The 23,914-nt window shown below is 42.2% G+C and overlaps 1 protein-coding gene across 2 annotated transcripts in view; it reads left to right on the top strand.

Annotated features, from left to right (window-relative positions):
* The window catches only part of fut8b (fucosyltransferase 8b (alpha (1,6) fucosyltransferase)), a 96,474-nt gene that overhangs the window by 2,209 nt on the left and 70,351 nt on the right, over window positions 1-23,914 (top strand). Inside the window, exon 1 of one of the 2 annotated variants that reach the window (XM_031730195.2) lies at window positions 962-1,177. The exons of the other annotated variant lie outside the window; for it this stretch is intronic. The gene's annotated coding sequence lies outside the window, so the exon portion shown is untranslated. Of the gene's footprint in view, window positions 1-961; window positions 1,178-23,914 lie in introns of those variants that run through there. 2 annotated transcript variants of the gene reach the window in all.

The raw sequence follows: 23,914 nt of genomic DNA, 5'->3' as shown, positions 1-23,914 counted from the left end.
CTGTAACAGATAAGTGATGGCGAGTGAGAGCTGGTGACCTAATACTGCACAGTGTCTCTATTCTATTCTGTACCAGTCACAAGGTCGAGTACCACGCTTACGGGGGAGTCGTGCCCTCCTTTGGCCGGTGACACCGGGTCTGTCAGTCTGTGAGCTCCCATGCAATTTACCAATCCAACACGGGTGTGCGCACTGCCGCTTTTAAGTCAACGATTCCCATCAGAGTCTGCATCAGCGAGAACGACGCGCAATCAGGAAATTAGACCTACGCGCCTTCAAAATAAATGAAACTATATGGTTTGCAAATGAACTTCGCACTGGCACTGAGAGTACAGAGCAAGTACAGATATATTATAAACAGAGGAAACACGAATCAAAATAAGGAAGAAACAGGACAAAATAAGGTTCTTCTGTACCCAACAGGTTGATTTTGTTCATCTGGACTTAGCGTTTTCAATGGGAGAAACGTTTCGTCACTCATTTGACTTCTTCAGTCTCATATCATTTACTTAACTGGATGGTTGAGCATGCATCAAGATGTCAAGACAAGGTTCTTCTGTTTCAGAATAAGACGAAAAAACTCGGATTAACTAACCTGAGAAAATCAGCAACTGTAGGGGTATTTGAGATGTCTTATTCCTTTCCAAAACAGAAATATTAAATAAGTTTTCGTTTGTTTTATTTGCCAGACCAGACAATACACTGAACACAGGTTAAAACGACAAGTTGAACACACTGTGGTGTTTAGAAATGTACTATGAATTTGTATCTGTTTACATGTTTGTTTTATGATTTATTTGTTGTATTTTTAAGTAAAACTACATAAAGGATAAATAATATATTTAGTTCCAACCTTAAAGTGTATATAACTCCACCTCCACTCTAAGCTACTGCACCTGAAGCGCGCGAATTCTTTATTTTGAAATTATCTGACCGGATGTGGAGTCTCATCCCCCTCCCCTTTCTCCGCTCTGTGTTGACACCGGCCATTCAGCAGATCCCCACAGAGCAGCCTCGACTGCTGGATTCACCTACCCCAGCTCCCCTCAGTTCCTGTTTCCGCCGCAGCCGTCCTACTCAGTTTTGTGGAGCAACACGTCTCGGCCGTCTGCTGCTTCAGGACCCAGCCTCTGCAGCTCGGGTTGGATGCCTCTGGAAGCCGGCGTATCAAGTCAAGGTAGGTAGCAGATCACGCTGCTCGCATGGCGGAAATGTTGAAGCAGCGGAGGCAGTGCTCAGCTCGTTACATCCCGGCCTGTTGACTGCGTCGCTGGTTAGATCAAACAGCGGTCACGGTAGGAAGCGATTTCAGGTCCCGTTACATCCGCGCTTTTTACTCTCCATCAGGGGGTCTCTCTTGTTGACGCCTGGCTGCTTTACATACCCACAAACTGCCTTGCGACCCCCCCGTTTTTTGTTTTTTTTTTTTTTATCGCTCGTTCGCGTTGAGAAAAGCAAGTGCTCGGAACAAATTGGTTTACAGTGTGACCGCGTCAGGACCCGGGTAGTTAGTGTGAAAGCGCCTTTTAAGACCCAATAATCACCTACATGAACGAGCAGCGGGTTAATTTTTGATATCAACAGTGCTGGAAATGTGTAGCCTATATGCTAGCCGCTTTTCTGTGTGTCGTTAAATAAGGATGCAATGCTTTTGACCTCCAGTCTCGCGCACACAACGTGTTAATAAAGACACATGACACCGGCGTGTGTGTTTGACAAGTGTGTGCCTCCTTTCCTTTGCTGTGTTGTATTTATGCGTGGCGGGCAGACAAAGCAACTGCCTGTGTGTAAGCCTCAGTGCACAACTGCTAGTATCTGGAATCGCTTTGTATCACCAGAGCCAGGCGTGCGTTTGTTTTGTATCTGGAGGTGTGGGTAGTGTTTGCTGAGGCCTCTGATATGGGATTTTTGGGAAATAAAAACTGCTCAGTTAAGTTCATGCTGCATCGCGTCAGGTAGGTCAGAGGGGGTGAGATCTGCTTCCCATCTTCACTCGCACGCGTGCACGTTCCGATAAAGCTGGCGATGATGTGCACGGCATCGCCCACACGCACGGAGGAAGTATGTGTTTTGTGTGTGGTGTAGCTCAACTGATAAGAGTCTGGGCCGTCAGGGCTGGTAAGGCCTGAGGTTCAACTCCCAGCAGGGGCACCCATTAGAAGATGTATTCCTTCATAGTGATGTGAGTACCACCAAATAGCTCGTGATAAATGTACAACTTAGGCAGCAAAAGCTCTTGGTATATGAATGGCTGTAATACTGCGATGATGTCAGAGCTCGAGCTAAAATCAAAGCATGTCAGAAAGAAGCATAGTGAAAGGCTCTTTTTAATTGTGTTCCATAAGACAGATTATAAGTGCGGTATCTTATTTCTTTTTCATGAAAATCGATTCGTAAAGCATGGCTCTTTTTTTTGCTTGACTTTATTATTTCATATCACTTAATGTCTGGAGCAGATATTACAAGACATATTTCATCTCCATGAAGCACACAAGTGATTTTTCTTCCTTCAATGGCATATGGCCCGACTATAATTTATTAGTCTGTAATGTTGTATAGTGCCACAATTATCCCCAGAGTGTTGATCCATTTGCTGCCGATATTCCTTGTGCTCCCATTTGAATTGTATTTGCTGACAAGGGAGAAACGCAACACCTATGGACAACTAATTCATCATTAATGTTATCTAATAAAGTCAGCCTTGGTAACTGGAAGCAGATTGATTGAGTTAGTAGCCCTAATCCATTCATGAATAAGTAAACAGCTGTATATATTGCTGGGACAGCAGTCTATGCCACGGCAGGGGAGCTTGGTCTTGGATTCCAGTGGCAGCCACTGTGCTGCTTCAGATAGATGGGTGGTTATATTTGAGCTGCTTTAAACTGTCAGGGGGCAATTATTTTACATAAAAGCAACTGTGACTCACGCTTTGGCAACAATTTGCTCTGATCTGGGCTTTGCCATCTGAGGAATGAATGGGCATAGCCATGGGTGGACCCATTTATACCAGCCAAGTATTAATAATTTCATTAGAGTAGTTCATTCGCGGGTGCCTTATTTGGATGAAGCACTTAGATCAAGCAATAGTGATAACGCTCACATGCAGTTACCCAGAAAATTTACTTGGCATGTTTGAACTTTTTTTTTGTAAAATGCCACCCCTGATTGTGTTCCTTCTGTTTGTTGGGTTTATTAGAATAGACACATATTACATTTGCAGCTATGTAGCTACTGGCACGCATGATACTGCATCTATAATGCACGAGAATGTGCTTTCCAGAGAAGTACACTTCAGCTGATCCATTTCCCCCACATTCCCCTTTTGTTTCCCTGCCTCTGTCTCTGCCCTTTGCGCTTCCACCTTCAGTGCCTCATGCCGCTGTCTGTCTTCATTTTTTTTGACTAATGACTTCATTAAACATATTACTGTTGCTCTGGCAAAGAGGTTGGATGCGGGGCGATGAGCAAAAATGGGCGGTGACTCATTTAATAGGTGTATTTAACGTGTGCACATTTGTCACGTGGCGAGCACCGTTCCTCTGTTTGGCTTAGCGCAGCGAGTCCCTGCCAAGTGGTGTTTTTATTTAAAATAGCATTTGGATTTGTTTTTCATTTCAATTCTTTCTGCAGCACCAGCCTGTCACCTGCACAGCAAGCGCCTCTGTTTGCATGAAAAGCCATTCTAATTTCAAGCATCACAGTGTTTTGGCTTAGTGTACAGTTTGTGTGTGTATAATTCTTGATGTTGGCTTCAGGGTGCTGTGTATACATCCCCTTTCTCCCCCTGTTGTCCCAGATATATCCTTTTTTTTTTTTTTTTCTTCCCCTCTCTAAAAACGTCAGACGGATGAGAAGGCTGAATTGTGCTGTGGAGGAAACAAACAGCACATTTTGAAGACATGCTCCTAGTTTTGGGGTCTCATGCTATAAACACAAAGAACAACTGAAGTGAAGAGGCTATGCAAGACATGGCAATGCTTGTAGGGAGATGCAGTAACAATGTTACCAAAAGAGGCTCATCCGCAAGCATTGATTTGTTGGTATTGTTAATCTCTGTGCTGGGTATTCGAATTCCAGACAATGTACTGTAAATAGAGCAGAGGCCATTGAAAAGAAGCTTTTGCCTTTGTTGTCCCTGCTTTTGGGAAGAAAAAGGCGGAAATGATTATGTATGGAAACATGGACACATACCCATTTTTGAGCTGTATTATTAGGAGCTTGGTCTGTAAAGATAGAAGAGATAAAGAATAGCTGGTTCATGGATGCGGTTCAGTGAGCAATTGCTGTATGACCAGTGCTGGCATTTGGCTGGCATTTTTCATATTAGAGTGGTTGTTTGGGGTTTGTTTTATCTCTCTTTTGCCCTCTAGGATTTGAAAATGTCCTTATGGAGATGAGAAAATAATCACTAACATATTAAGATATTAATGAGTTTGTTGGGACTGTGTTTTGTGGGTTTGGCTAGGATCTGTACAAGAAACGAGCTGAGCAGCATTCAGGTATTGTACTTTTTGTGCACCTGCAGAATGCAGCATTTCTAAAGGGCAAAATCTGTAGGAAAAAGACCTTTCTGCATCACTCTTCTCCTGCTGTCATCCTGCTGGAGGGCCATTATTATCCGTATTGTAAGACAGAGTGACTGTCTAGTGATTGCATGAGCCAATCACGGGGGGAGTATAGGGCAGGTTTCCATGGTGAAAAGCGGGCTGGCCCGTGAGGTTGCTGAAGCTCAGCTTGAGTAGGCTAGCCTGATCCAGGCTGATAGCATTCTCCGGCAGCAGAAGAAGAAAAGGGCCCTGGAAGGCCTGCCCTGCTGTCTGCCTGTCTAAATGTCTTGTTGTTTGTCTTCCCATCTTTACTCACTTGAATATCTAAGGACAGGATAGAAGAAGTGGGGTTTGGAATAGGAATTCAGTCAGACAGGCACAATAGGAGCTTGAGCCGATAGCCATGTGCCATCAGATTTGATTTGTGTAGGGAGTGGAGATAGATCACATGTCTTTGCTACATCTATCTCGGGTGGGTTTGGAGGATGTTAGAACATGCACTGGGGTTGAGGGATAGCTCTGAGTGTACCCTGTGTCTGTTAATTTTGTTGTGACCAGTCAGACATTCGGACCAGGGCTCCCCCTAGAAGAGTATGCTGCCCCCTCTCTGTTTGGCCCTGCAGGGACGTTGCCCAGCCTGCAGTTCACCCGCATCACTGAGAATGTGTACTTGTGCGTGCACACTCACTTGTGTAGGCTTGCTTTTGCTTTTTCTTGGGGAGTTATTGCTGCAGCAGTCTGAGGTGGGAAGTGGGTCTTACGACATTTCTTCTCGGCTCATTGGAGCCATCCATAAATAGGCATGTACCCATCCACTTGCAGCTCTTAAATTCCCTCCTTCCCCTGTTTCTTCTGCTTTTCAGTAGGAGGCACTTAAGTCCCCCTTGCTGCACACTCTCCCACGTGCCTTTGCATTAATTTATGTCTTTCTATGTAATATATGTATGTATTCTAGTTTTGTATCTCTGTGTAAGCGTCACACAAAGACAAGTAGAATGCAAGCGGCGCCTTCTCTGCTTGTGGAACTGAATTCATATGGGTATGAGACACAGTGGGAATTTTTAGCTCATCACAAGTTGCTCAGGGATTCACTGTGGGACTCAGACAGCCCCCGAAACCACCCATCTACCCACAAAACCCCTGATGCTCAGTGCCCATGGCCCATCAAACAGCCTTGTTAGCCCCTCTGAGTCCACAGCTCAGGCCAGGATCAGCACAGGCATGGAGGGCTGGAGGGATTCAGAGATGCTAAAAATTCTTTGCCGTCTGACAAGTTTACTGTGCTGTGTGGTTTTTATGGACCCTACACTGTCTAAGTTAAAACAAGATCTAAAATTATCAGGCTCTAAGGAATGTTTCTAGCGCGGGAGACTCCAGAAAGTCGTCACTAGTGTCATCCAAGGCTGAACGGGACAGATATTTTGGAGTAAAGAAGAGGCAGATGGGTATGGATGGAAAATTAGGAGGGAAAAGAGTCTCAGTAACTGGGGCAGCTGTGTAGCTTGAAGCACAAATTCTCAGATTGCCCACCTCACCCCTGCTTAAAAAAAAAAAAAAAAAAAAAAAAAAAAAACAGAGTCGGAGAGCCAGATGCTGGACATTAGGATCACAGTGACAATAATTTGCATTCATTCGAACACAGAATGCACAGGCCCTCCACAAGAGACACACACACACACACACACACACACACACACACACACACACACACACACACACACACACACACACACACACAGAGGGTAGAAAAGAACACGACTATGAGCTCATCTGACAGAATGGGTGCATTTCCCACACTTGGGTAAAAAGGTTGTGTGACAGGCGTGCACGGGGGTTTGTGGATATTATTCTGTTTTCAGCATCAAACCAAAATTCCCAGCAGCACACAAGGACTGCTGAATGTCCTCCATTTAGCCAGTGGTATCCAATGGTACTAGCCAGTATTGGATGGCCTGCATGTGACCTCTATGCAGGTCCAGAGAGGGTTCAACCCCAGGCTCCTGTGAAAGTGGGACCTGGACTGTGATGAAAGGCGTGCATTATCGTTCTCCCAGGCAGGGGGCCTATTTGTGTCACTGTTGCCAGTTCTGCTTCCTGAAGGGTTTATTTGCCTTGGTGGGGAGAGTGTTTGTGGATTTTTGCAGTCGCACTATTGATCCTTAAGGGATAAATTCATCTCTGTAACCTCCATTGAGAGGTCAGAATGCAGGGTCAGCCACACTGTGTAACTATTGTAGCTGGAGGAGATGTCGTGTTTAGCGCTGAGCCCCCCATGTGTGTGCCATTTGTCCATCTCTATATCTGTCACAGAGTTCACTATGAGTGTGTGTGACATTTGCTGCGTGTGTTACTGATGGTTGTCAGTGTAGGGCGGCGGCTGAGAGGATTGAGTGGGATCGTAGAGGATTGGCCTGATTGGATTTCCGTTGTAGGAGGCTTGTCACCTGGCACAGCATGGTGCTCTGGAAGACAGCAGGGTAGCAATCAGACAGCAGTCACACTGTGAATATGCAGCAAAATTTGCATTCAGGCATTGCGGACTCAAGCATTCACCGTAAAAAAGAAAATATTAGATTGCACTTTCTCTGTACCGTAAATGATGACTCACAGATTTTTTTATTTATTTATTTATTTTAACCAGCCTCAAGACACCTGAATACAATGCAGTTAAAAGTTATTTTGTGTTTTCTGAGTAATACTGGATAGTTTAGAGCTGATTGTAATTTGTAGGTAGTATTCAGTACACCAAGTTTGCACTCGGTATGTTAAAGTTAGATTTAAAAGGCTAAAACGACGGGGCATTTCTATATTACGATCATTAGTCTGTATTTTTCAAACTAGTGATGATATAGTCATCCCATACTGACGAACCGATACACCAAAAAAGATCCTAAAAGCTCAGATATGCCCACTCTCTTTCCCTCCTAAATATGGACTGTCTGTTTCCCCTAAGCTGAATAAAACAGCTTGCTCCATTGAGCTTGTCGAGCCTTTTCACTGGGGGTTGTTGAAAAGCACTCTGGGAAATATAGGAAATCGCTAACTGAAGTAGAATTAGATGAGGAAAGCTGAAGGAAAGTGGGCACAACAAAATAGTAATTATAAAAATCACAGAATAACTCCTGGAATGCATTGTTCATCACATATTGATGGTTTTCAGTGCTGTGAGAGCATCTTATAGAAGATTTTTTTGTTGTTGTTTTCTCAAAGCTCTCTTTTAGTGCTTTCCTTTAGTGGATTTAATTGAAGACACCAGCAAAAAGTCAGATGGTATTTTTCTTTTTTTAAACAAAGAAGGACTGGAATCTTAACTAGATAACAGCAAAAGGTGTGTTCATCTGTAATCATTAACATACTTTAACCAATTAAGTCCTTAAACCTAACATATTAAGGTCTGTCTAACAGATTCAAATTGAAGTGGATGTAAGCAGCCATCTCCTAGTTTAGTTTCTATTTATAAAGCCCAGAATCTTGGAAGTGTCTTACTGCTTTTACGTTCAAATGAGCGGCATTGTTGTTTCCTTGGATTTAAACTTGTACAAAGTGCATATTTTATTAAAATTTTAAACACAGCTACTTTTAAAAAATTCTATTCAAATGCAGAAAGAATAAAACATGACGTGTGTGTGTGTGTGTGTGTGTGTGTGTGTGTGTGTGTGTGTGTGTGTGTGTGTATATATGTATTTTATTTGGGGGGGGTAGATTGAATCCATTGGAATTCAAACACTGTCTGCTCATCCTCCACAACTATATATCTGGTAGATAACATCACATCAACAAACACAAACACAGCCCAGATCGGTGTGCGGTCCGTTTTTTTTCTTTAATTTTGTCTGTCTGCTACTCTCATAAATCTGATCTTTGGAAGGACTGCAAGATGTCAGCAAATTATCCTAAAGCACTGCAGTCCTGGTGTTCCTCAAAGACAGTAACTCAGTATCGAATGTGGTGGACAGAACTTTTTTTTTGGTGTTAATTTTCCAGATAAAGAGAAATGTTTGCTCATTCTGCAAACTGGGGTCTCTCAAAACAGATTACAGCGTGTTCCTCGCGATGATTATACCTGTGCAGTGTGCTCGCCCAAAGACAAAAGAGAGCAACACTGCAAAATGGGGACAAAGCATCACATCAGCGCGTTTGACACATACTGCAGTTGCGATGCATTTGCAGAATGGATTCAAGGTTTTAATAGTTAGCTTAATAGATGTAACTTGAAACACTTCCAGGAGCTTTTGCTTTTGGAATATAGTTGAAATGTGTCTCATCGGACCTCCTTGATGTCCAGTCTCATGCTGGTTAATGGTATTTCTGGGTATTAAGGAGTACTGTGTGCCAGAGAAGTCTCACTTCCAATCTTTCATTTATTGATTGAGTTATAAAATGAATTTGTAATGCTCATGTTGCAGGCTTTGCATTAGAGCAGTGTCAGGATGAATTTCCAGTCCAAGTATAGTGCAGACGCCAGTTGTTTGTGGGTTGCAGTACAAAAAATGAGTGTGTGTGTTTATTCCCAAGACATCATTTACATCAAGTTGTCCATCCATCAAATAGGAGCACATTGATTTTTTTTTTTCTTTTTCTCAGTTCCACATCACTCCTAAAATATGTAATTGGAGAAGTGAAAAAGACGTTCTTTTGCAAACGGTAACCGCAACTGTACAAATAAATCAAGCTGTACTTTTTGGTACAAAGTGTCTGAGGGTTTTACATGCGTCTTTTTTGCATGTACTGAGATCTTTCCTGTAAGGTTACGCCTTCACAGTTCCTTCAAAAAATAATGTTTAAGGAACAAACATCTTCCTGTGTTTTTTGTTGTTGAGCGTAGTGTAGAAGTCTGCTGCAGCAGAGTGCAGTTACTCGGGTACAACTTGAACTAGTGGCTGCTACAGTGCAAGGTTAAGTGTTCTCTGGTGTTTCTGTAACATCAACCAGACTTCTATATATTAGCAGTTTGCTTGGAGGAAGAAACCAGCCTCAGACTAAAGGTTTTGATGTGGAGAAGTGTGTTGGAAGCTCATTTTATTTCTGACAGCCGGAAAGAAAGGAGGAACAAAGCAAACATTTTCATTTTCATTTTCTCTCTCATCATGTAGCTTTGTCCCAGCTTTGGTTCCTACTTGCTTTAATTTCTGATTTTTTTAAATGTTTTTTTTAGTTCTTGTTGGAGAGGAGGATGTTATTTCTCAAAAAAAGAAGGAAAGAAAGAAAAAAAACACAACAAAAAACACTGCAGCTGTAACATCTTGCTCTGTTTGTTTACCCGGGAAAGACTCTGAATCCTGCGGGACCTGTTCTCCAGATCCAGCACCTGTGCTTTAGCTCTGAGTCAGGTTCATAGGCCACCTTTGCTTTCCCACATCAGCACTTTTCTTTTAAATTTTGTATCTTGCTGTCTCTGCAAGATCGTTGATGCCACTGAGTTCTCCTCTGTGTTTATAAGAGTGGCAGCACTGGCATTCACCTATGGCAAAGCCCTTTGGTAAACCAGCATGAGACCATTTGCATCTGACATTCTTGTCATGTTGCCCTAGAGGTGTTGCATCATATAGCCTCACCTCCTACTCTTCCCATCTTTATGTGCTGTCGCTGTACCATCCCCACCACAACCCCACTGCTCCTCAGTACCAGAGCTATCAGTGCAGTGGACTTTAAAGGACCTGCTTGGCAGACCCATTTCTCAGTTTTAGCTGTGGTCTGGGAGAGTAATAACAACATGCCAGTCAGATATAAGAGCCCCTAATGGGGACTCAGTGAGATGACACAGCAGTCCAAGGCCTATTATGCAGTTGGAGCTGTATAGGACAGATGGGGAGAGAAGACAAAAGAGAGCAAGTGACCGACTGGATCAAAAAAGGAAAAACTTGGAACATTCCTCATAGAAACGGCAGGAAAGTGGAGCACAAGACCGAATAGACAGGATGGAGGTATTCTGAAGCAGTGGGATGCATTCTGTTTGTCTACGTCGGTGGCCCAGAGCTAGTTTTGACGAGGATCGAGGAGACACTCGTGTGATGCCAACCACATGACCAGATTTTCAAATATGCATCTGTGAAAAAGCTGAGTGACAAGCTGCTCCAGAAACAGAAAACAGCCTCTCCTAGCCTGATTTTCTTTCTCTTTTTTTTTAACTTTACTTTGATCTTGTTACAACAGCAAAGAATTGAAGTTGGCACATCAACTCAGTGAGGAGCTTTTCAACACCTAGCAAGGGCTTTGCCTCCTCACTTTGATTTCTGGAGTAAATGAAGGATTTTCATAGATGAATCAAGTGTTATGGTTGTCCTCCAACTTTTGATGTTTATATAAAAATGAAAACAGTTGCAGCCACCCGAACGGCGGTGCTATCATGTTGGAGGATGAATGAAGAGAGCCGCAACCCCCGGACGCCTTTTTATTTCTCACCACTCCACTTGCACAGCACAGAGCGTGTACTCGAGAGTCACAGTGTTACCCTATAGTTGTGTCCTTGATTCGAGAGCTGATTTACATATCCCCTCTTGAACTACTTGTCCTAGTGAATGAGCAGGTCTTTACAGCATGAACAGGGTCAAGCCCGACGAAGGTCAAGCTGTAAAGGTCAAAGTTCATCTGTAAGCTACCCCATCAATCGAAAGCTGACCCATCCACTCGACTGAAATAACAAAAGACCTCATGCACTCTGTCTCTTGTTCCTTCATGGCAGCATCATTCGCCTTACTCACTTTTTGCTCTCCTCTGGCAATTGGCGCCCTAATTGAGGCACTCTTGAGCCATGTTTATCACCGTGGCAACGTTGCCCTGCAGATAATCATTGTCTTGTGGATTAGCATAACAACAGAGAAGAGGCTTTTGCTTTAATTCCTCTAACACTGGACCAAGCTCCTTTGTGTCGGCTCGCCTGCCAGGCTTGTCTTAACTGGGATTAGAATCATAGGCCCTCACATTGCGCTCCCGCCCCTGTCCTCATAGTTATTTGAACTCTCTCAGTGCCTTTGGATGTTTCTTGCAGAAATGATTTTTACCTAATCATTTTTGACCATTTCAAAGTTGGGAGGAAAAATGTGAATCTCCAACATCTATTCAAGTACTCAGGTCCATTAACTAGGCTTCATCCTGCCCTGCTCTCCTAGGATTTGAGTTATTAAGATTATCTATTTATAGCAAGAGAAAGGAAAACACAACTGCTAGCTTTGTCCAAGCAGCTTGTAGAGTATTGTTTGTACAAAATGGATTTAATGGTCTTGGGTCTTAGGTTTTGAAGATAAATCAATATATTTTCAGATCAGATAAAGGATGAAACAGTGCAGTTCATAGCTACAGTACGTGCAAAAATATTGAGCCTCCTGTCATTTTTTTTATATTTTACTATGGAATTGGTGCCTAAACGTTCTTGGGCAAGCTTTTTTCTTCCAGGCTTCGCATGACTCTTCCCCTACATATTGATGACACCTTGAACAAAAGATTTAAATTTACATTCATCACTCAATTGCCACTGATTTTCATTCCAGTTGTTTTGTAATTTGTCATACCTCTGCCTTTTGTCCCTGTTTTCCTTCCTTAAGAATAGTTTCTTTAAATCTACCCTGCAACTGAGACCTTTCTCAGGAGGTTCAGTGGTGAATTAACGCAAGGCCCAGATGCATCTCTGTGGTGCTGTGCCAGGTGTAGTTCTTAAAGAAATGACTTTCAAATACTGTTTATGTGATGTAGGCATGCCACTTCTCCTTTTTGTCCTGCTACCTCAAATTTTTTAAAGGATACACTGCACACCATTTCAAGTTTTCAGCTAACAGCTCTTTGTGACAGACTGCTAGTAACAAAGCGTCTAAGAAATTATCAATTCTCTTGCTAAGTTCATCCTTATCCCCTGAGCTAGGTGCCTTGCTGCTGTGCTTTAGTGTTTAATAAGTTGGTGTTAAGTGGCTGAACAAAAGGGGGGGCAACATTCTTTTGAACATGGTCACGTATATGGACTGAATTGAATATGAGTGAAAAAACGGTCCATGTCATACTCCTCATTAGAAGTATTAAGAAATGAGGGCCAGTGCAAGATTTTTGCAAAGTACTGTATACAACTTGATATCACATTGCATAAAGTTTTCTAATGTCTTTTCTGATGTGCCAATGCTTGTAACTTTCAGGCAGCCCTGCCCCTACACTTGCTCTGCACCTCCAACTCACTCACAAATAACTCAGTGCTCAAGTTGATGCTCTGTCTTCCTTTGACCCATTTTTCTAAAAAAAAAATCTCTTATCTACCCGATTGTTTCCTTAACCAATTATTCTTAAAATGCACCTCCTTCTGCTCGCTCCAGAAATAAATTGTGTGTGAAAGCACGTGGTTCAATATGCTTCAAACGAACTAGTTAATATTTGCCCTGCCAACATTTTAAAAGTGTTTAGACCTTTCAGAGGTGTGAAAAAAGTTGGTACAGAGACTAAATTTAAAACTCTTTGTACTTTTTAAATCTTTGGATACCTCACCACGGTGTTTTTTGTTTTTTTTAAATGCCTGTCTACATGAAGGGAGCGTGCTATTCAAATGCTCAGTTTGTGTCAGAATGTTACAAAAATTGTTGGAGGCGATGGATATTTCAATTCCTGCTTGAGCACACTGACACTTTAATCTTTGTTGGAAATCGTAACCTAGCAGACACCAAAGTCTTACCTACAAATGTGAAAAATATTCAAACTAATTCAAATTATGCCCATGTAACATTAATATAACATTCAAAATGGCATGCAAAAATGCCTGGCTGGATTTGTGAGAAGTGAGTCACAGCTGGGAGAAAGTGGGCGGCTGGTGGCAAGTGTAGGGAGAGGAGGCAGGCATGTAACAGGAGCACGCTATGATGTCCTTTCCTAATCTGCCGGTGCACTGCAGAAGGGGCTCCCATGGGAGATTGGGTGTAACCACTTGTCTGTGCCTGCTGGCAGAGGGGAACTGGGAGAGAGGCGGAGGAGTGAAGGGGAGGGGAAAGGCATATGGGGGAGTGGGGCCAGCCGCTGACCTCGTAAGCACACGAGATTAGGAAGAATAATAAAAAGAGGTCTTTGCAGTGCTTCACTAATACGCGTGGTAATTTAAAGACACTCCGAAAAGAAATGTCAGCGATGTGTGGGTGGACACATTTAATGTGTGCGTATGAGTGAGAGCGAGAGAGATGGAGAGAATGATGCACACGCAACAATCCCCATGGAGGATTCCTGTGGTAAACCATTCTCAGCGTCTCAAGCAAACAAATGGTGAGCCGTGCAAAAGGAATTTCAGGCCCTCTTAAAAAGATGACCACACCATTAAAAGGAAGCTCCTTTTTACGATTAGCAGACTCTATATGCTTTTGCCACACACACAAACACAAACACACACCCTTCCTTGTCCTTTTTATTTTGTGGGATGCTGGTTTCACACGTTTTCCTGCGGCTGAAATTATCTAAGTGTGTTATCCCTTTGCCAGGCTTTTCCCCATTCTGATTAGCTGGTTCTTAAACCCAGGAGCCAACAGTGTTTAATTCAGTTTAACTTTCACTTGGCAAGACCTTGGCAACATAACATCGCCAGTAGCTCTGCATAACATTTCTCATATTAGATCTGACGAAGTTTTGCGACCATTCTTTGACCCAACCCAAAAATCTAAATAATGATTAACACTCCTGACTAGTTGTATTCACCTGCAACATAGGGCTGAGCAGTGGGGGAGGGCGAGTGGTATGAGGTAGGCTGCTGGAGGAGGTGACATCTGTGACCCAGCACAACAGTGGTGGATGCTGGACACATGCTCCTTCCTCAAAGGCTACTGGCACCCTTTCTGCCTCATTGGGCTCATGCCCACACACACACACACACACACACACACACACACACACACACACACACACACACACACACACACACACACACACACACCACATTTTTAAATACATCAGAATGAAGCCACTGTACATTCAGTTACTGTGAAGTGAAATTGATTCAATTTACCTTTAGGATATAAAGACTGTTTAAAATATTTTCCCCATACACAATCATTTTGCCCGTTACACTGTATAGATTTTCTTCTTCATTTGAGACGGTTAACCTACAGTCAACGAGCTGCCAGCAGTAACTTTGCAGAGCTGATACTTGCTCAGTTTTTCCTAAAGTCAAATGGAAAACCCATCTGAGGAATGGCTGCTGCTCCACTTTCTTCATTATTATAACAGTAGAGAAACACACACACACACACACAATGTACTGCACATGTGCATTCCAAATTTAGAACTTTCTCTTGCTTCAAAAAGTGAAAATCAGATGATTGATCGTGCTTGCAGAGTTATTAACCCATTATATTTACAAAGCCATTAGCTGCCTGATAATTGAACTGTTAATTAAAGAAAAGGCCTTAGTTCCCCCCTACTGAGTCCCAAACCTCCCTCGCTGAGATGAAGACTATTGCATACAGTAAAGTCCACGTAAGCCACACACACACACACACGGACACACTTGTCATTACAAATGCTGAAATCTCAGAATAAGTCAAAAGTGTTATTCTTTAATTTTCTTTTTTAAACACAGCTCTACACCTCCGTGTTGCCCTTTCCGTCTTCCAAACTCTCTAGAGGGAGTGTGTTTCTCCTCCTGGTTTCTTTTTGCATTCTGATAAAGCAAACGCTCCCTCTGATGTGCTTTATCTCCTCTCATCTCCTGCAGTAAAGACTGTCTCTGTTTGTTTTATGCTTCCTGCCAGCTCTTTCTTTTTACTTTTTTTTTTTTTTTTTTTTTTTTTTTTTTTTTTAAAAGCCTTCTCATCTCAGGCGACACCCAGTGCTTCATCCCAGCACACAATGGATCAAAATTGTCAGAATAACTAAATGGTGTGCTGACCTACCTCCCGACCCTTGCTGTTTATCAAATTCTATCATATACTGTAGCTGGATACCCTCTACCCCCACCCCCCTCCATCCGCAGCCTCCCGTTCTGTGAGAGGTATAGATTTGTTGCTCCACATCTCTGGCAGTGCAGTGCTCTGTTTGCTTACTGCCGTTGACATAGTGTGTGTCCAGTGCAGGCTACGCTTGGCTGCATCAGGGTAATGCTGCTGGCTAGCACAGATCCAGCAAACAAACAACATATATTATATTGGAGGCAGAGAAAGAGTAGTTATATAGCCAAGGGGTCCACAGTGTGGATGTTTTTGTATGCATACTAGTGTGTTTTTATCCATGATTGTGTTAGTTTGTGCATTGACCTACTATGGTGGCTACACTGCAAGAAGCACTAGACCCAGACTGTGTCCAGGTTTAAGGCAGTGGTGTAATGGCATCAGTCAAACTTGCCAGAAGGAGAAACAGGGGACAGCGGGCAAATTTGTGTACACTCACAGCATTGCTTGTTCATGTGCGGTCTAAAGCATTGGTCAACATAACTCTGGGAAACAGGAAAATAGAGGTTTAAATCATCAGCTGATTAAGCTGAATGAGAATTAAAATAACAGTTTTGAGTTTTGTAAGCTTTCAGTTTAAAAAATCTTTGAGTTTTGGAATGTAAGTCTGTCCATAAAAAAAGAAAAAAGAAACTAAAGGCTCTAAACTGGAGCTATGAGATAGGAGATATTTCATTGTTTAGGAACATCTTTTTCCAGCACTACTACACTAATGGAAACGGGTCAAGTCAGGCACACAGCTAAAACACAGTTGGGTAAAAGAACAGCGGAATGAATCACTATATGAGGGGATGCTGAAAAGGTGAGGAAACCCTTTTATCAAGCTAAGCAAGTAATGCCGTAAATGATACGCTTTGAAAAAGCTGACTACTGGATGCTGGAAAGACGATGAAAACGCTGGAGCTGTAAGCCTCTCTGCAAACGGGACCTATTATGTTCATATTCAACTTCATAACTTTATTCCTGGGCCCTGTAAGAGTAGCTTTGCGGTTTAAAAGTAATCCTTATTTACCTCATGCAAGGTCTTTGTGCAGCCCCTCAGTTAATCCACTTCCTGGACAAAGCTGTTTCAGCTTCCTTCCTGCTCCCATTAAGGCTGATTGGCTTTCCTTTGCAACCAGAAGATTTAAGTAATGGGTAGGTGGTGCTCCTGTACGTTCAGTCTCCGCTCATGCACATCGTATAAAGCCAAGAGTTGTAAACAAATAAATAAATAAATAAATAAAACTGAACATTTATAGCAGGTAAAAAAAAAAGCATAACAGCTCCTCTTTTTATAGAGCTGCATCTTAACCTTACAGATAACCAGTTAAATGAAGGTATAATTAATGTTTCTAAGTCAGTCAAATAAAGGCTGAGTGCAAATAAGTTAATAAATAACTGCTAATGTGAAATTTGAGTAAATCTGAGATGCTCCATCAGCACTACACAGTCAGCAGTCCTTTAGTGAAGACCTGTTTGCAAAGGACTGGCTCCAGGCAGCCTTCCTGCCCGTCCACACTGTGAACTCCAGTGCCACTATGGAGCTTTGTTTTCTTTCTCTAGCCTTAAAATTTAAAACTTTCTGTCTTTGAGAAAGCACTGAAATTAATTTTACAGTAGGTTTGCCACTGGCTTTAGAGGCAGTTAGCTCTGCCTGAGAGGGGCCGCTGCCCTAGAATAAAGGTGGTGAAGGATTCTAGCTGGTTTTCTGTTCACTTCCCTTTTTCCGTAAAGCATTGATCCCATTTAATTCCGTGGCCATGAGATTAAAAACGTAGCATTTTTTTGTTTCTCGTCGTGGATTTTTCTGTCTCCTGCTACATTAATATTTTCATTTCATGTCTTTCATCATATTTGTCAGCCTCTTCGTGATTTTCTGTGGCATGCGAATGCAAAAGGCTCAGGTCATGTGATTAATATCAAAGGACCAGCAGTTCTGTTAAGGGATGCCCCTGTCAATATGATCTGACACACTTACAATATCTCATTTTCTCTCCATCTGTCACCGTCCCCCTGCGCTTGCTTTATTTCTCACGGCCCGTTATATAAACACGGGTTGCTGACAGATATGTAGAGTTACACAAACTCATCATGGCCTCCTGATAACTGTAACATTGCTTGTGCTCGATCAGTCTCTTTCTCTCTTTCCACACACATGAAGGCAGACACTGGCATGAGCTCAGGTGTGGATATGAGGTGACAGTCTGCGCTCCCTGTCAGATCCTGAGCTCCCACCAACTTTCCAGATGGCCATTGGAGTCGGCTCCACGCCTTCTGCTCACATGACACTCCCCGTGTCCTTCCAGCCCCTGCTCCCTTTAGCAAAGTACAAAATTACAAATGAAGAGAGAGATGTTTTGCACACACAAAAAATTCTCATTAGTATTAATCTTGTAGCAATTACAGTTTAGGGATTTCTGGCACTTACTTCCAAAGTGAATTGCAAAGCGAAATATAGTGAAAAGGTCAAAGCTTCAAAACACTTTCTATTTCTAGTGAAAAGCTTAATTCTGAGAAAGCCACAAGCCAGAAAACCTTTAAGTTTATATATGTAAATGAATGACTGTGGATAGGGATAATGTAATTTTGATTTGATAACTTTGATTACTGTGGTCACTATTCAAGTCATTTAAACGTAATTAGGCCATTTCCTTTGTGTGTTTAACTTTAATCCAACTGAAAACCAGATAGATAGATAGATAGATGGGGTGGGTGTGGGTGGGGCTTGCACCATCTGCTAGAGTTAGGCCCACACTAGAGGGTGTTTTTGACCCCATCTCACAAAAGCCACCGCCAGTCCCTGTTGGCTGCAGCCTCCACCACAGTAAAAAAATTGCTGCTGCTGCTTACCATTAATGATATTTCCACATGAGGAAGGATACATAAACTTTGCTATGACTCTCCATTATTTTGCTTAAGCAGTTTGGGTGAAAACACTGCTGTAAAGTAGAGAGATGTGCTGGATTCAAAACACAAGACAATACAAGAGCATCATTATGTCATTACACAACCTTGTGGTAGGTCAAGCCCAGAAACACATAACTTAGCCTCCAGGAGGTTTCCTGGTCAGATGGCTAAACCACTTCAACTTGATGTTTTGTTACCCTTCCAGAGTGATTGAGCTTTTCTTCCTTTCTCTTAGGGAGAGCTCAGCTACCTTTTGGAAGAAGCTCATTTCTGCTGGTCTACAATCTAATGCTTTCGGTCGCTACCTGGAGCCTGTGGTTATAGGCGAGGGTTGGAACGTACAGGGAGTGCAGAATTATTAGGCAAGTTGTATTTTTGAGGAATAATCTTATTATTGAACAACAACCATGTTCTCAATGAACCCAAAAAACTCATTAATATCAAAGCTGAATGTTTTTGGAAGTAGTTTTTAGTTTGAGCTATTTTAGGGGGATATCTGTGTGTGCAGGTGACTATTACTGTGCATAATTATTAGGCAACTTAACAAAAACAAATATATACCCATTTCAATTATTTATTTTTACCAGTGAAACCAATATAACATCTCCACATTCACAAATATACATTTCTGACATTCAAAAACAAAACAAAACAAATCAGCGACCAATATAGCCACCTTTCTTTGCAAGGACACTCAAAAGCCTGCCATCCATGGATTCTGTCAGTGTTTTGATCTGTTCACCATCAACATTGCGTGCAGCAGCAACCACAGCCTCCCAGACACTGTTCAGAGAGGTGTACTGTTTTCCTCCTTGTAAATCTCACATTTGATGATGGACCACAGGTTCTCAATGGGGTTCAGATCAGGTGAACAAGGAGGCCATGTCATTAGTTTTTCTTCTTTTATACCCTTTCTTGCCAGCCACGCTGTGGAGTACTTGGACACGTGTGATGGAGCATTGTCCTGCATGAAAATCATGTTTTTCTTGAAGGATGCAGACTTCTTCCTGTACCACTGCTTGAAGAAGGTGTCTTCCAGAAACTGGCAGTAGGACTGGGAGTTGAGCTTGACTCTATCCTCAACCCGAAAAGGCCCCACAAGCTCATCTTTGATGATACCAGCCCAAACCAGTACTCCACCTCCACCTTGCTGGCGTCTGAGTCGGACTGGAGCTCTCTGCCCTTTACCAATCCAGCCACGGGCCCATCCATCTGGCCCATCAAGACTCACTCTCATTTCATCAGTCCATAAAACCTTAGAAAAATCAGTCTTGAGATATTTCTTGGCCCAGTCTTGACGTTTCAGCTTGTGTGTCTTGTTCAGTGGTGGTCGTCTTTCAGCCTTTCTTACCTTGGCCATGTCTCTGAGTATTGCACACCTTGTGCTTTTGGGCACTCCAGTGATGTTGCAGCTCTGAAATATGGCCAAACTGGTGGCAAGTGGCATCTTGGCAGCTGCACGCTTGACTTTTCTCAGTTCATGGGCAGTTATTTTGCTTTAGCTCTTAGCTATCTCATCATCACAGTAGACCGGTGTAGCATCCCTATCACCACTGATGCCTCACCAGTCATTTTGTCAGTCTCTTTTGTTTTTATTTTTTATAGTTAAAATTACTTAGTCCCGTCTTGAATTACTGGAAACAGATGTGGTGTCCTTTTGGCCTTTTTGGCGCATGAAGTCTGGGAAAAATCTCTGGAGAATCAAGCTGGGACGTTGTCTGAAGTTGGACATCACACTAGGGACCTGGCAGGATAAGGATCATCATGCAATTCAGCATCTGATATTTAGTCAAATCGAAAACTTTAGGGTTTAAAAATAGCTTGTTTCCTGATGTTCTGTAAACAAAAGCATACTAAACGGCCAGCATTTCAAGCAAACTCTTCCTTTTTTCAGTCAAATTCTAGATTTGCATTTTCGCAATAAGGAAGTAAAAAAAAAAAGAGAAAAAAATCAGAAATAGAGAATCATGTAAATTTGTAATGCAAAAAAGGAAGAATTACTAGCAGGTTCCTGGTACAAAAGCTTTAGTCATGGGAAAGACCCACCAGGCACTCACTATATTTATCTTGTAGGCGAAAATGAAACAGCTTTTATAAATGGTCCAAAGATTGAATTTGCTGGATATGTCAGCAACACAAAAACAGGAAAAACTGACTTGAATTTTTTTATTTCTTTCTTTTTTTCTTTTCTTTTTTTTAAAACACAGATCATTAAATTATTCAGTGAAAGTCTGCAGAGGATGTGCGCTCTTGTTTTGCAATGCCCTGTTTCACATTCATACAGCAGCTCAGATTCACTGGGGGAGTCCTGCAGGAGTCCTGCACATGTTTGTTTCTTACAGTACGCCACAGCTATGCCTGAGCAGATTGGATAGTGTGTACTTTACCAGTGGGTACATGTGGGAGTGGGGGGAAAAAAGGGTCATTTAGCATCATTGGGGGAACTTCTGGTCACACTGCCATGTGTGCGACTTGTTGCTGGTCTTCATTTATCAACCTTGATTCAAGCCACGTGTTAATCCTTTAATTTGGTTCCCATCATCACACATTTCTCTCATTATTGCTACAAGCCTCAGCTATTCAAAAGATGTATTCCCATTTGCTCTCTATGCTCAGCAGCACCCCTTTTCATTATCGTGCTTCATTCACTCCACACTGTTCTGTTAATACATACCTCCTTTCACCCCCCAAGTGAATTCTTTTGTGCTGTATATTATAAACTCCCAATTTTTTTTAAAATCCCCATCATGATCATCTCTCCTGCTGCCCATTCCCCCTGTTCCTTTTCATCCCCTCCCTTTTAGTCTTCCTCGCCATGTGCTCTGTGTACCCATCCTCCCACAACCGCCTCCCCCTCTCCTTGCATTTCGCTCTCCCTCCCTGTCTCCGTCCTTACTGCAGGGTTGAATCATCCCCGTTTCTGCTTGCCTTGTCACGTTTGGCCCCCGTGCGCGTCTGTCCAGGCCTCATCACGCGGTGATGGCGCTAGCTGGGCTGACATCTCGCCGCAGAGCTACAGGCTTCTGATGTCCGTGGCGCTGGCGCTGACCTGTCCCTCACTGCAAAACACTGCCATCATCAAAAATGAGACACGTTTCTGCCCCGGGGGTTATTAATTGCCAAGTATGGTATGAGCATCCTTGCCATTTTCAGATTAAAAGAAGAAAGAGACATGAGAATTTTTATATCTTCATCCTTTTTTTTTTTTTCTCCCCCTTTCTTTTTCTTTTATCAAAGACCTGCACTAACTGGCTGCAGATTTTTAGGCCTTTTCATGTAGTTCGTATCCCGCGGTCTCCTCACTTGGTATTCTTTGGTTGTTGTCGGTTAGAGGGACCACATCAGCACTATTCTCTTCAGAGCTGTCCCTCACAAGGGAGCTACCTCTTCCACGCGCACTCGGCTTCAAACGACACACCTCAGATCACACGCAGGCATATGCTCACATGCACTCTGAGCAGCAGAACTTCCACCCTTGATGTGAAAGTGCATACAAATGGCAGCAGCGGCAGACTCCTCGGTGGAAAATTGAGTCATGGTCCTTCTGCTCGCGTACACTGACAGACAAGCCAAGCAAAAAATGGAATCAAAATGTCACTATATTGGGGAGTGTGTGGGCATGAGCAATGTTGCTGCGTGATTCTGTAATAAGCACATGCAAATCAAATCAAGCCAACCCCAGGCTCATTAAATAAAACATGGGGGTAGGGACAAATTCCTCCTCATACTGTAACCTTGCACATTCATAATAAGTGCTCCTCCCTAATGTGAAGCGGATAGATGTTATGCAGGTTGACATCATGTGGCTGTGTGCTTCTTAACTATGTCCTGCTGTTCTGCAGGGTCCTGTAGTATGAGGTCATTGTTCAGATTTGGCTTCTGCAAGACTAATTTTGGCTTTGTGTGGTCCTCATGCTGGAATATTATTGCGTGTTGATCTGGTACATACTTTCCTTTTATAGACTGTGCCACCAAATTTATCTGCATCCTAAAATCTGTTGCAGTGAGATAATAAAAACCTTTCTTTTTAGTTAAAAAAAACCAGAAATAAGTAATAAAGCATGGAGCAAAATAAAAAATTAATATGCACCAAAAAATGTAATTTGACTTATTTTAGGGCTCTTAAATTTTAGGCCATTGTGTATTTAGGCCATTATTTTAGATATTTCAATAATTTAAGGACAAAAACTTGGTTGAGATTGCTCCTCCACTACTGGCTGGGAGTTATTTGTCAGCAAAAGCATTCAAATTGTTGTTTCAGTAATTACTGAGGATGCAGCAATCTAACATTTTATTCCTTACACGGTATTAAATTGCTGATGTTATCTTGCAAATACAGGAAACGAGGGACACCAGTAGAAACTGCTAGCACTGAAAATCACTTGATGGGCCGTTACTGAATAAAACACTAAATTTTACAGTTTAAAAGATGGCCTTTGGCACTTTCTTGTAACCACACAAAAGTTGCTTTTAGGATTACTGACTAAAACCTAATATGTGTAGCAAATGTGTTAAATTCATTTCCACCCCCTTAAAAATATTTCTAAAGACTACCTTTGTTGGTTCTTTACTGTCAGCTGTAAACGACTGAGATATTGTGCAGCCACTGGCAGGAATATATGCCGGCTGGTTGATGCAAAGAAAGTAAATAAACTGGTACTTCTCCATTTTTAATGTCATGTTGATATAAGATTTTCATAAACACAGTAATAGACATGTAGAACCATAAAGAGATAAAATACTTTAAAATTAAAATTCAGTAGCACTCTAATCCACTGATATATCCACACCTGAGTGGCATGAAGTTTGACTGAGCAGGGAGTACAGTATGAATCTTAGTAACTGTTGCCAGAGCTAATGAAGGCTAGTATTCTCCTCATATTCAAGCAAACGGTGCTTCTCTTTTGTTTATGTGTTTTTGTTATTTAAATACCACATCCTGTTTTGGCTGTACCACTTAGTCATGTGAAACGGAAAGTTTTCACAGGACTCTATGCAGTTTTCTGAAAAAGTACACCTTTTTGACTTCCATTGGAATTAAGAGGCTCAGTAGCACCCAGGTGCTGCTAATGAAATGAAGCATTCAGGTGTGTGTTAACACAAGAGCTGACGTCCCAGAAAATGAAATCCAAGGTCAGGCCGTGCAGTGCAGATAGTTTAAAAAAACAAACAAAAAAAAGAAAACCCTCAACAGCTACATCTCAGACCTCGGTTAGCATGTTAAAGTTCATGACGGTTCAGGAAGCTGAACAAGAATGACCTGTTTAGAAGGGTTGCCAAGAGAAATTCTTTTTTTTTCTAAAAAAGTACAAGGCAGCACAGCTTAGGTTTATAACGTTAAATTGTAGTTCCTGAACCACAAGTTCAGGAACAGTATCTTTTGGAAATGGGGAATCTGACATATTTGGAGATATTTGACCATAAGGAACAGCTTAAGAAAAAACACACACATTTTCTACCAACTGTCATGCACAGTGGTTGGAGGGGTGATGATTTGGTCTTTTGTGGCCACATGATCTGGGCAACAGAGTCAACCATCAACTCCTCTGTACACCAAAGTATTCTAGATACAAATGTCTG

The sequence above is a fragment of the Oreochromis aureus genome, linkage group 15 (genome assembly GCF_013358895.1).
Source record: "Oreochromis aureus strain Israel breed Guangdong linkage group 15, ZZ_aureus, whole genome shotgun sequence".
In the NCBI taxonomy this organism is placed as follows: domain Eukaryota; kingdom Metazoa; phylum Chordata; class Actinopteri; order Cichliformes; family Cichlidae; genus Oreochromis; species Oreochromis aureus.
This window is presented reverse-complemented; position numbering and strand designations above follow the sequence as displayed.